This window comes from Macrobrachium nipponense, chromosome 36, assembly GCF_015104395.2.
Source record: "Macrobrachium nipponense isolate FS-2020 chromosome 36, ASM1510439v2, whole genome shotgun sequence".
NCBI lineage: Eukaryota > Metazoa > Arthropoda > Malacostraca > Decapoda > Palaemonidae > Macrobrachium > Macrobrachium nipponense.
The window spans coordinates 50,020,186-50,032,778 of record NC_087220.1 but is presented as its reverse complement, the minus strand read 5'-3'; the positions used below and the strand labels follow the sequence as shown (position 1 = coordinate 50,032,778).

Below are 12,593 nucleotides of genomic sequence, written 5' to 3'. Positions count from 1 at the left end.
TTGGTTGTAATATTCTCGTCCCGCCACACAAGGCTATGTTAGGGGTGCCAGAAAGTCACCTCCATACATTTTCACTGAGGGAACGAGACATTTTATTACAATATATATATAATATATATATATATATATATATATAATATATATATATATATATATATAATATATATATATATTATAAATGTCTTTTTACTGTAATGCAACAGTATGACATGAAGATAAAAGGCCCATAAAACACTGTTTGAACGTTGCAACCATATATTTCGAGCTCCCGCCCTGTGCTCCTGATCACTGGTAAAATATGGACATAGGATTGTCTTACAAGAGTATATATACAAAGCATATGTAGGTGTGGCAGTGTCTCTATTGGTGTCCTTATTATATAATACATATTTTGATGATATATTATATATAGTATATATATATATATATATATATATTATATATATATATATATATATATATATATATTGAGAGAGAGAGTATCCGCCTTCCTCAAATTCACTCGCATTTAATTATTTAGTCAAAGTACAGCGCATGATGGGATCTAAAACAGTCATTCCTGCGGCAAGCAAGTTATTATTATTTTTTTCTAATGTACTGAAGTACGTGTGGATGTTTATGTACGTGCTTGCGTACTTACATACATGCATGCCCATTTATATGTGTTTGATTGTGTACGCTCGCGCGCGCGCCCGTCAGCTCGCTCCTTCACAAAATTCCTTGTGGTAGGCTCCTGTCGTTGCATTGTATACAGTTGCTGAGTCATATATCCCACTGATCCTATTAAAGGGGACCCGAGGACTCTGGCAACACTGTCATTGCACTGCTTGAACCGGCCCGCGCGCCGCTCAGGCTGTGTTGCCAGAGGCATTCTCTCTTTCTCTCTCTCTCTCTCTCTCTTGTTTTCTCTTTGCCCTCTCTTTCTAATGAGCACCGTATTCTCTTGAAGCTTTCATTTCAAGACAGTGGCCCTTGTGGGCTTGTTCCTTATGAATAGGGTTTATCTTCTGAATAATAATGATAATAATAACTCTTTATCACCAACCCACATGACAGGCGACTAGAATAATAAAAAGAATATCGGGGCAACGGTTTGACCTATATGTATAGATAACAGGAGCTAAGTGAAATTGAAATAAAGAATATAGGAAGATGATAATGGATGTATTTCCTTAGAAAGTTATCCATAAAACATGATGGTAAGCAAAAGAGAGAGAGAGGCGTCCACCCAGTGACACCGTTGCAAAATAAACGTTGAACGTTAGGCCTACTCGAGTTGTAAGTATCAATTCTGAACTCGCACCAAAAGCCATCCTGCCACTTCTTCAAGTCAGACCAGAGAGACAAAAGAAGAATATTTGATTGGACTGAAGGGAACTCCGTTGAGGGATTTGTGTAACGTAGTCTGAGCCATTTAAGAAGTTATGTGTAAGTCGATTGGCTTCATCGAAGGAAAGAGGACATGAAATTCGGTTTGACGTGTGTGAGATCAGCGGATGTCAATGTAAGAAGCGTGGAGTATAGAGCCTTCGACTTGAGAGAGAGAGAGAGCTTCTACACAGAAGGAATTTGTAACAGTATGAGTTTCTGCAGCAGACCACTTGCTATTACCTAGGTTATAAATAAAAGAACCATATGGCTTCGTTTTTCTTTTATAGCTAGACACATTGACAGTCAATCTCAATTGTTTATTGCACCAAAAAAAGCTAATCTTGTATAAAATATACAGCATATATAAAGTCGACCTGTAATAAAAATAAATAAATAATAATAATCTTAGCATGTATTGGTGAATGAAAATAACAACATATTCTGTGATATCTTTTTGTACACAAGTTGCGTTTTGTACATCTATTTGCTGGCATATATATATACAGACTGATATTTAGCACCTTTGATGAAAATTAATATATTTTTTCCTGCTAGAGTAAAAAAAATAATAATGTATAACTGTACTTACACTTTCTACATAATCCCAATAATAAATACATTTCATTTTGAAAGGTTCAAATTCGTTTACAGTAACGAAAGCTTTGTAATCAATCATTTGAAGGACTAGTAATTACAAATTACGGAACACTTGTTATCACAGAAAATGGCTTTTGCGCCTAAGCACTGTCTACATGAAGTACTAACAGTGGAAAACATAGCATTAAATTACAATATATTACATACATCACATTCTATTACACTAGGCCGTATGCAAACAGCCATACAAGTGGATGATACTAAAACGAATCCTAGAATAAGTGTTTTACTTAATCTTGGAGCACGCGAAGCTGAGATCACAGTGATATCACAGACGCGGTCTGATGTGGAGGGATACCACAGCATAATATCACTGTCTTGCGGAAGGATACCACAGCCTAATATCACAGATAGTTGCCAAGTAGCGTAATAATATAGTACGTTTGTTTGATTATGAGGTAGCCACGATCAATGCTTACAACTAGAATTCAGCACACTGAACAGATTTCTCAAATTAAATCGTACACAAGTCGATTTTTCAAATACCCATTACAAACCCTTTCATGCAGTTTTCTCGTCTCGTGACCAGTTTGGAAAATGTTGTTTAACTTCTAAGTTATATTGAATATATATCTGAATTTATACTTTCGTTGTCTTGTCCTTACAACTAACAGAATATAATGTATTGGCACGAGAGAGACAACTATATAACGTTTGTTTTTTCCTTTGATTTCAGACGAAGTGCAAAAAAATATATCTATCTACTTCTTACATTATATATAAAATAAAATACAATATTGGATTGTTTTCCTAACCTTTAAAGAAATGAACATGGAATATTTTTCTTCCCTTTTCCAGGTAAGATGAGGATTGTTTTAGTCTGACCTATGAACAAAGGACCTCGCCACCTTAGGTGTCCCCAATGGTGCTTTCGAAGAATCTTAACTCATGAGGCGACCGGGTAAGATTAATTAGGTTAATCACTGCTTCACTGTATTTCAGTGTTGCCAGAAAAGAGGTCTAACTGGTAACGCCATCAGTGTCCTTTGACACAAAGTAAACATTTTTCAAAGCACTCAAAGGTCTTCCGGTCTTTCTCTTCAACTGGAGTCGCTAGTTAAGGCACCGGTGGTGTAAAGCCACTGAGTTTTACAAGGCACGCAAGCCCTTCCACCACGTCACGGTACAATCCTACGGAAGGGTCCTTCACTAGGTTCAAATGCATTCAGAACATGTGTTAAGGCTCACTCTTCGATGTTCAGATTCACTCGTTTTTTTTTTTTTTTTTAATAGATAGATGGAACTTCGTCATCAAAAGGTGTCACAGCTCAAATGGAGGAGTGAATGACTTCTTTGAACCTAAATGCGTGGATGAAGTCTCACAAGGTTCTGTTGAAAATGGCCCACCAAAAAATAATGATGATGCCCCCTTGCTGGGCAGTACTCCTTGACGCTAATAAGATCACAAAGTGAAAGTAAACATGCAATCTCTAATTGGAACTTCAGTTCCAGAGGTAGAGCAGTTTCTCAAACCAGAGAATAGTGGCAGCATGATAATCCAACTTTTGAAAACTGAACCAGTGTGAACACACTGTGCCTAGTGTATGTAATATGATATTCGAGTGATCCTTGAGTGAGCCTTAAAACTAGATAGTGTAGCAATCCCCAAAGCCTCAAGCCCAAGGAATAACAAATCCTAAGCTGCATAGTCTGTTACTTGTGTTATGTGTGTTGGGCAGTTACAAAGAGACAAAGTACAGCATTTTATCTTGTTTTGCTGTTTGAAAGTTGACATTTCGTAGTTTGTCATTCATTTGTAGTGTTACTCTTATATTTTGGTTTTTTGTCAGATGCTATTTCAGACCATTCTTAACAAACCTGTATCTATTACCGCCTAAATCAATCAGAATGACTTCACTGTAAGTGTACTTAATAGAGTACCATGGATCATTATGGTTTATCAAAGTTAACTCAGGTTTGCTAAAGGGGAAATAGTGAATTATTTATGAAGAATGCAGAGGGGGGGTGGTCAAGTTGCTTTCAACGCTTACCCTCACTGATGTGGTATTTAAGCATAGCTGAGAATAGCAACTTTGCCCCAGGGTTGTTTGTAGCATCAGAAATAGCAGTATTATTATTACACACATTTCACAAAGAATAAACTTTGCAGAATAGGTTGTCATTGTTCCTTGGGCATGGGTGCTAAGATAGTTTGCTATTTTATTTCAGCCAGTGATGAAAAAAAGTCTTATGTTTATTTGTCTAATTATGAATTGGTAATTTCATCCTTGGTTTGGTCGTGATTGTTGCTGAAATCAAAATTGGCATTTGACAGCCAAGCTGCCTCAACATACCAACTTTTAGTTTGTAAAGTGACATTTGGGTGGGAAATGTTATGAATGTCGACATATATTTAAAATATAAGTTTATAAATCTGAATGACCCTTATAATGTATGTACAGTAATGTACTTGCTATTTGTGTAAATTTCGGTGAGAAACTTACAGCAGTAAGGATCGTAAGAATCACATATTCTGAATGCATTTGAACATAGGGAAGGAAGTTTGTCAGTTTATTTTTTTTTGAGTGTTGTGAAGCGGAATGACGTCCTCTCGCACAACAAGTTCTCCCTTTTTTTTTTTAAGACCTAAGGTTCCTCTGGATACTTGGAAACGCTAGGCTGACTGGTCGCTTTCAATTAGCGGAGCATCTCTGTGTATCCAGAGGAGCAGGGACAAAGATGCCAGGAGTTACATGGCTGCAGTAAATGTAATGCCATGATTGTACAGTATATGAGCTGAAGCATTGCTACCCTTGGCATCGCTGTCCATGCAATCCAGAGTGGCCCAATTCAAGGTGGAAGGGAACACCTAGCTGACTGCACTACCTCTCAAGTAGTGGGCGGTGGGGTCGCCAATTCCCTACGCCTTATTTTGTGACCGAAGTCACCTAATTTGATTTTTTTGGATGGAAATTTGGTTTAGGAGATCCCTCTCTGCGGGCCTCTTGGGTACTTGGTTGTTTGTATCTTGATCAAGGCGGTGTCCTTGAATCAATCCTTGACTTTCGCCTTGATTAGTGTTTCCATCGCCATGATATTCCCTGTAAGGTGGGGAGGGACAATTGTCAAATGATGTCTCACCTGTGGTGCCTGCTGTAGCAGACATACCTTCCACCTGATGGTCAGAATCTTCTTCTTCCCTCTTTCGCTTTAGGGACGTGGTTGAAGATGCTGATGGTCCATCATTTCCATCAACTGATGATATGGGTCCACTTGCATCTCTCTCCTCCGCACCACTGTTTTCGTCTGATGTTGATTGGACCTCAGAGTTGTCAATGCCAGGTACTTGCTGCGCAGACATAGCATTAGTCTGAGGTTCTCCTGGTTCCATTGGTCCTCGATGGTGTTGCAACAGTGTGGTCTAATGGAGTGTTGTTTTGCATGGGCCCTGTACCATTGGCAGCATGTTGAATGCTGGTTATAAGACTATCAATTTCTGGATCCCCAGACAAAAGGTCGTTCAAATCAAGCGGATCGTCTGAGGTCCCAGAACCACTCAGAATGTAGGAAGCCATTAACTCGACCACTTCGAATTCTAGTCCGTTTTCTATCTCTTGGTCATTAGCAAATTCATTTGTGATCTCGGGCTTGGTGGGCCACCGTACCTGGAAGGAAAAAGAAAAGTGACTGAGTCAATGAAAATACCCAAGTAATTCAAGTTTATGGAGTTTTTTTTTTCTATTAAATATGAGAAGGATGGAATTAATTTTCAGTCATACTGAGCTAGAACATGCGACTGCTGCTATTACCAATTATGAAAAATTTAATTTTATGGAAAGGAAACTGTTTTTTACACTCATAAGGTATGTGTTCACTTCATAGGAACATTGTTATGTATTTCTAGTTTCCATTAACAACTTTTGTTTGTGGATCAACAGTAACCTGGATACAGGCAGCCCCCGGGTAACGGTGGGGGTTCCGTTCCTGAAAGTGTGCTGTAGGTCAGAAATCGCCTTAACCCGCATCATCATCATTATAATGGGAATAAATAGCAACAGCGCTGTAAGTCCGGATTACAGCGCTGTAAAGCTGGTTAACAGCGTCATAAGGCAAGCGCCTTAAGTCCGGAGCAACTTAACCCAAACCTGATGTAACCCAGGGACTGCTTGTATATAGATTTGGGGAGTAAATGAAAGGATAAGGTGGCCCCAACCTCTTAGTGTTGGTTCTGCTGTCGTAGTAGATTAATCGGTATACAGGGGCCTGATCCATGTTTCATCAGTATGAAAGTATGGTTATTGTAGCGACCGTTGTTTCTTATTTTCTGGAGAACTATGTATGCTATGTATATATAGATAGATGAACAGGAGTCAAAAGCAAACGACAGTCGGCATTACTAATAGATTTTAATTATTTGAAACGTTTCCTGTAACTTAAACACATCATTGGTCTGTAAAAAATGAAAAATAAATTATCAATTACAGTCTTAAAAACAATGCAAAAGAAGAAAAACCTAACAAATAACCTGATCTTAAGAAAGGAAAGACGAAGTGAGACCACAAACTCTCACATGCCCTAAAAACACTTAGGCCTCAGGGCTGTTTCTAGCTATAGGCGGATTAGGCGATTGCCTAGGGCCCTCAATCCACAAGTGGCCCCCCGGGTAGCTTGGAAAATGTTAATTTCCCAAGCCACCCGGGACCCCTGATGAAAAGTTGAAATTTCCCTTTGAACAATGTCGGCAAGCTCCTGCAGTCTCACAAAATGCAGCTTGATGTGGCAGTTGACCTCCTCACTAAAGCAAAAACATCTCTGACTAGCTACAGAAGAGCTGGCTTTGCTTCAGCTCAGGCCTCTGCTAAAGACGTGTGAGGAAATGAATGTAGAGGCTGTACTCAAAGAGAAAAGATTAAGAAGCACAAAAAAGCTCTTTGCTTATGAAGCCCCAGATGAGCCCATTGCAGATACCATGAAGAGGCTGGAAGCAACATTCTATAATGTTGTTGTTAACACAGCTATTGAATCCTTAATTGATAGGTTTGATACACTGAGTGAAGTGAGACAGATTTGGAGTGCTGCTCAATTCCCAAGAACTGGATGACCAGGTATTGAGAGCAACCAGTGTGACAACCTCTGCATGACATTAAGTGCTGGAAATGAAAGTGACATTGATGGAAAGGAACTGGCTGTGGAAGTCAAAAACTCGCCAAGCTTACCCTCAGATGACATGACTGCTCTTGAGCTCCTCACTTTATCCACAAAACACATGACTGGAGGAACTGTATCCCAATCTGTGGGCTGCCCTGAGAATCATGCCTGCACTCTGTCTGTGACTGTGGCCTCCTCAGCAGAGAGGAGCTTCTCAAAGCTGAAACATATCAAGACCTATCTAAGGTCTTCCTTCCATGGGCCAGGATCGACTCACTGGTCTTGCAATAATCAGCATCAACCATGAGGTTGGCAGGCTGGTGTCATATGAGGACATCAGTGATGACTTTGCGAGTAAGATAAGCCAGGAAGAAGACGTTTTGAGGACAATACATTGTTACTCTGAATAATGTGAATTATTAGTTGTTTTTCTGGTAAGTGTGTAGTTGTGATGTTAATTGAGCATTATTTTAAGTGTTGGTTTTTTTTTTATTATCTTTGCACTTTGAAATAGATGTGAAATAAATAAATGTGAAGTGGAGTAGTTTCTTGCATCTTTGTAGACCATCTCAAGAGCTAGGAATCGCTTCATCGCAGTTTGACAAACCCCTCGGGGGATAAATGAAGTACCTACCTACCTATTTATATAGGGCCCCCAAACAGCATCTTGCCTAGGGCGCCCACAAAGCTAGAAACGGCCCTGGGCCAAGTGCAGTGCAAAGGAGAAGAAGACACGTTGGCGTTGAGGGAGGTTGAATAACGTTTGATAAACAAAGACTCGAGGGGCGTTAAGTAGGAAGATTGTTTGGTAGTTCCAATAATGGTAAATATTTTTTTTTTATCAATATTGATCTTGCATTTAGCAGCATTGATTTCCAACACTAGAAAATTCAGGATTAGCAATACGTGAGCCACTTCTGTAGCTCAAAACTAAGTAGCTGAAATAACGGACCAGCAACGTTCTCCTTGATGAACCAATGTAATTGCCAAGACATCTTGGGCATTCGAAATTTACAAATAATATTGGACTTCAGAAAAGTCTGTAGCTTGTCATTATAGGTAAAAAAAAAAAAAAGCTGCCAATCTTAAGTGGATTCATGGGAATTAAATTAATTTGAAAAAAAACAGTTAAACAAATCATTAAAAAGAAGACTGATAAAAAAAAAAAAAACATTTGCACTTGACCCAAGTGTTTTCTGGGCATGCGCGAATTTGTGGTCTCGCTTCGTTTTTCCCTTTCTTAAGATCAGGTTATTCATTAGCGTTTTCTTCTTTTGCGTGTTTTTTTTTAGGATTGTAGTGACTGTCTTTAATTTAGCCTGTATTTTGAATTAATCATTTGTTTTGTATTTATCATTTTGTTTACAGACCAATGATGTGTTTAAGTAACGCGAAATGTTTCAGATAATGAATACCTATCAGTACTGCTGACTGTCATTTGTTTTGGACTCCTGTTTGCCGAATGTGTATGTATGTGAAATATATATATATATATATATATATATATATATATATTATATATATATATATATATATATATATATATATTCATAATATAATTAATAATATATATATTATATAATATATATAGATAATTATATATATATAAATATATAATATATATATATATATATATATGATAATCTACACATACATTGTGTGTAGGTATGCATATTCTACATGTGCATACATACTTTTACATATATTTTTAAATTCCATCACCAGATTTATACATGCTAGGAATGACGTTCCATGACGTTCCTATTCGTACAGTAACTTTCTTTTATGTAAGAAGAATCATTATCCTTTCTTTTCGGAGCATTATTATTAGAATAAGATATCCGCTTTGTCTTCGTCCAGTTGATTGTATGATTGTTTCGTTTCCCCCAAACTCCACTGTTCACCTGTGCCATTATCTCTCCCAGTTTGACCAATATAAAGGCTGAGTATAGAATTTAGGCTTAAGGCCAAGCACTGGGACCCATGAGGTCATTAGCACCTAAAGAGAAATTGACAGTAAGAATGTTTGAAAGGTGTATAGCTGGTGGAAAGCCTCGCAGCTGCGCTATGAAAAAAAATCGTTGGAGAGGGTGGAATATGAACGGAGATACAGTAAAAGGAATGAAAGAAGTTATCACGAGGCCCACATGGATTTTGATGGAAACGTCCTTCAGTCTTGTAGGAAGAATTCTCTTAAATGCTTCAGTGTTCTTAAATGCTGCATGAACTCCAAAATTCTCAAGAAGGTGGGGGAAGTCTTTCATTTTCATTATTATTATATGGTGTTACTCGGATTTTGTGTGTGTTTTGTGAAGTTCTTTATTTTTTTCTGTTATTTTTTTTTTCTTGCATTGCACTGTTTCAGTGGTTTTCAACATTTTTTCGCAACTCTGTATGACCAATGACTCCCATACACATTTTTTTTATTCGAGAATATTCCTATGTCATGGCCTTGTACAAATAACAGCACTGCACTCTAATGAATTTACTACTTGCATTAAAAGAATATTGATTATAACTTTTCCTGTTAAATAGGCTTCGTGTAACGGCAGTTGAAAAAAAAGCTAAAACATAACCCCAGGTTGAAGACCTTTGGTTCAGTACGTATTCGGGATATTTAAGTTTTTTGTCTGTACTCCTAATCTTATCTGTTTCACCGTCATTGTGTTCAGGACTACTTCAACGTGATGCACACAGGCAGATTATATGAGTAGTATTTCAACCCATTACTAGTTCTATGTATTAGAGAATCCATACAGGGTAGGCAAAAATTTTTTTTTTTGCGATTTCCATAGTCTATTTAACAAATGGGACGAATTCAATTATCTTGTCAAAGAAGTTGTTTAGAATTTGATCCCTGACGATATACAAATGATATCGTCAGCATACCCGGGGCGATTTTGTTTAGTATTTTACATTAAAAAAATAATAATTCCATATATTAATTACTGAACAATGGAGATAATGCTGCACCAAAATTTTGAGATTAAAATTTCACACCGAAATCAAATTTACACTTAGAAATAATTTCACTCTATGAAAGTGTTTTTGGAAATGAATCAATTCAGCTTTTATCCCTGACGGTGGGGAGACACTAATTAAGGGAATGAATCAAGTTCAGCTTTTTAATTTTGCCTGAGGGTGGGTGGGGAGACACCTAATTAATTAAAAGTGGAATGAATTCAATTCCACATTTTATCCCTGGGGAGGGAAGGGACACCTAATTAAAAGGAATGAATCAATTCAGCATTTTATACCCTGAGGGTGGGGGAGACACTAATTAATTAAAGGAATGAACTCATTCAGCTTTTATCCCTGAGGGTGGCAAACGAACACTAATTAAAGGAATGAATCAATTCAGCTTTTATCCCTGATGGGTGGGAAGACACCTAATTAATTAAAGGAATGAATTCAATTCAGCTTTAATAGCCTGATGGGTGGGAAGACACAAAGACCTTAATTAATGAAAGGAATGAAATCCCATTCAGCTTTTATCCCTGACGGTGGGAAGAAGCACTACATTAAAGGAATGAATCAATTCAGTTTTTCATCCCCTGATGGTGGGGGGAAGAACCACTAATTACAGAAAAATGAATCATTCAGTTTTTTAATCCCTGAGGGTGGAAGACACTAATTAAGGGAATGAATCAATTCAGCTTTATTTTTTCCCTGAGGTGGGAAGACACTAATTAATTAAAGGAATGAATCAAATTCAGCCCTTTGTTTTATCCCTGGAGGGTGGGAAGACACTAATTAAAGGAATGAATCAATTCAGCTTTTATCCCTGAGGGTGGGAAGACACTAATTAAAGGAATGAATCAATTCAGCTTTTATCCCTGAGGGTGGGGAGACACTAATTAAAGGAATGAATCAATTCAGCTTTTATCCCTGAGGGTGGGAAGACACTAATTAAAGGAATGAATCAATTCAGCTTTTATCCCTGAGGATTGGAAAGGGAAAACACTAACTTTAAGGGAATGAATCAAATTCCAGCTTTTATCCCCTTGAAGGTGGGAAGACACATAATTAAAGGAATGAATTAATTCCAGCTTTTATCCCTGATGGGTGGCCAAAGACACTAATTAGTATTGAAAGCTGTGCAAGGTGGTACCGAGGGAATGAATCAATTCACTTTTATCCCTGAGGGTGGAAAGACACTAATTAAGGGAATGAATCAATTCAACTTTTATCCCTAGAGGGTGGGAAAACGACACGATTAAGGGAATGAATCAATTCAGCTTTTATCCCTGAGGGTGGGGAGACACTAATTAAAGGAATGAATCAATTCAGCTTTTATCCCTGAGGGTGGGGAGACACTAATTAAAGGAATGAATCAATTCAGCTTTTATTTTTCCCTGAGGGTGGGTGGGGAGACACCTAATTAAAGGAATGAATCAATTCAGCTTTTAATCCTGAGGTGGGGGGGAGACACTAATTTAAAGGAATGAAATCAATTTCAGCTTTTATTTTTCCCTGAGGGTGTGGGGAGACCACTAATTAAAGGAATGGAATCCAATTCAGCTTTTAATCCTTGAGGTGGAAAGACACTAATTAAAGGAATGATTCAATTCAGCTTTTATCCCCTGAGGGTGGGAGGGGGACACTAATTAAAGGAATGAATCAATTCAGCTTTTATCCCTGAGGGTGGGGAGACACTAATTAAGGGAATGAATCAATTCAGCTTTTATCCCTGAGGGTGGGAAGACACTAATTAAGGGAATGAATCAATTCAGCTTTTATCCCTGAGGGTGGGGAGACACTAATTAAAGGAATGAATCAATTCAGCTTTTATCCCTGAGGGTGGGGAGACACTAATTATGGGAATGAATCAATTCAGCTTTTATCCCTGAGGGTGGGGAGACACTAATTAAAGGAATGAATCAATTCAGCTTTTATCCCTGAGGGTGGGAAGACACTAATTAAGGGAATGGATCAATTCCAAGATTTTATCCTGAGGGGTAAGACACTAAATAAGGGGATGGGCAATTCAGCTTTATCCTGAGGGTGGGAGACTAATTAAGGAATGGATCAATTCAGCTTTATCCCTGATGGGTGGGGGAGACCACTAAATAAAGGGAATGGATCAATTCAGAATGGATGGGGGGGAGGGAGGGGAGACACTAATTAAAGGCATGAATCAATTTTAGCCTCCCTGATTGAGTGGGAAGACACTAATAAGGAATGAAATAATCAGCTTTATCCCTGAGGGTGGGAAGGACACTAATTAAAGGAATGAATAAATTCACTTTTATCCCTGAGGGTGGGAAAGACACTTAATGATGGGAAGGAACAATTCAGGCTTTTATCTCTGAGGGTGGGAAGGACACTAATTAAAGGAATGAATCAATCAGCTTTTATCCCTGAGGGTGGGAAGACATAATTAAAGGGAAGAATCAATTCAGTTTTTATCCCTGAGGGTGGGAAAGGACACTAATTAAGGAATGAATAATTCAGCTTTGTTTTACCCTTGAGTTGTG

General features: G+C 38.0%; 1 long non-coding RNA gene across 1 annotated transcript in view; it reads right to left on the bottom strand.

Moving 5' to 3' along the window:
- Window positions 1-1,636: 1,636 nt before the first annotated feature.
- LOC135203630 (uncharacterized) overlaps window positions 1,637-12,593 on the bottom strand; it is a 14,869-nt gene continuing 3,912 nt past the window's right edge. Inside the window, exon 2 of the long non-coding RNA XR_010311978.1 lies at window positions 1,637-5,633. This is a non-coding gene — a long non-coding RNA (uncharacterized LOC135203630). The remainder of the gene's footprint in view (window positions 5,634-12,593) is intronic.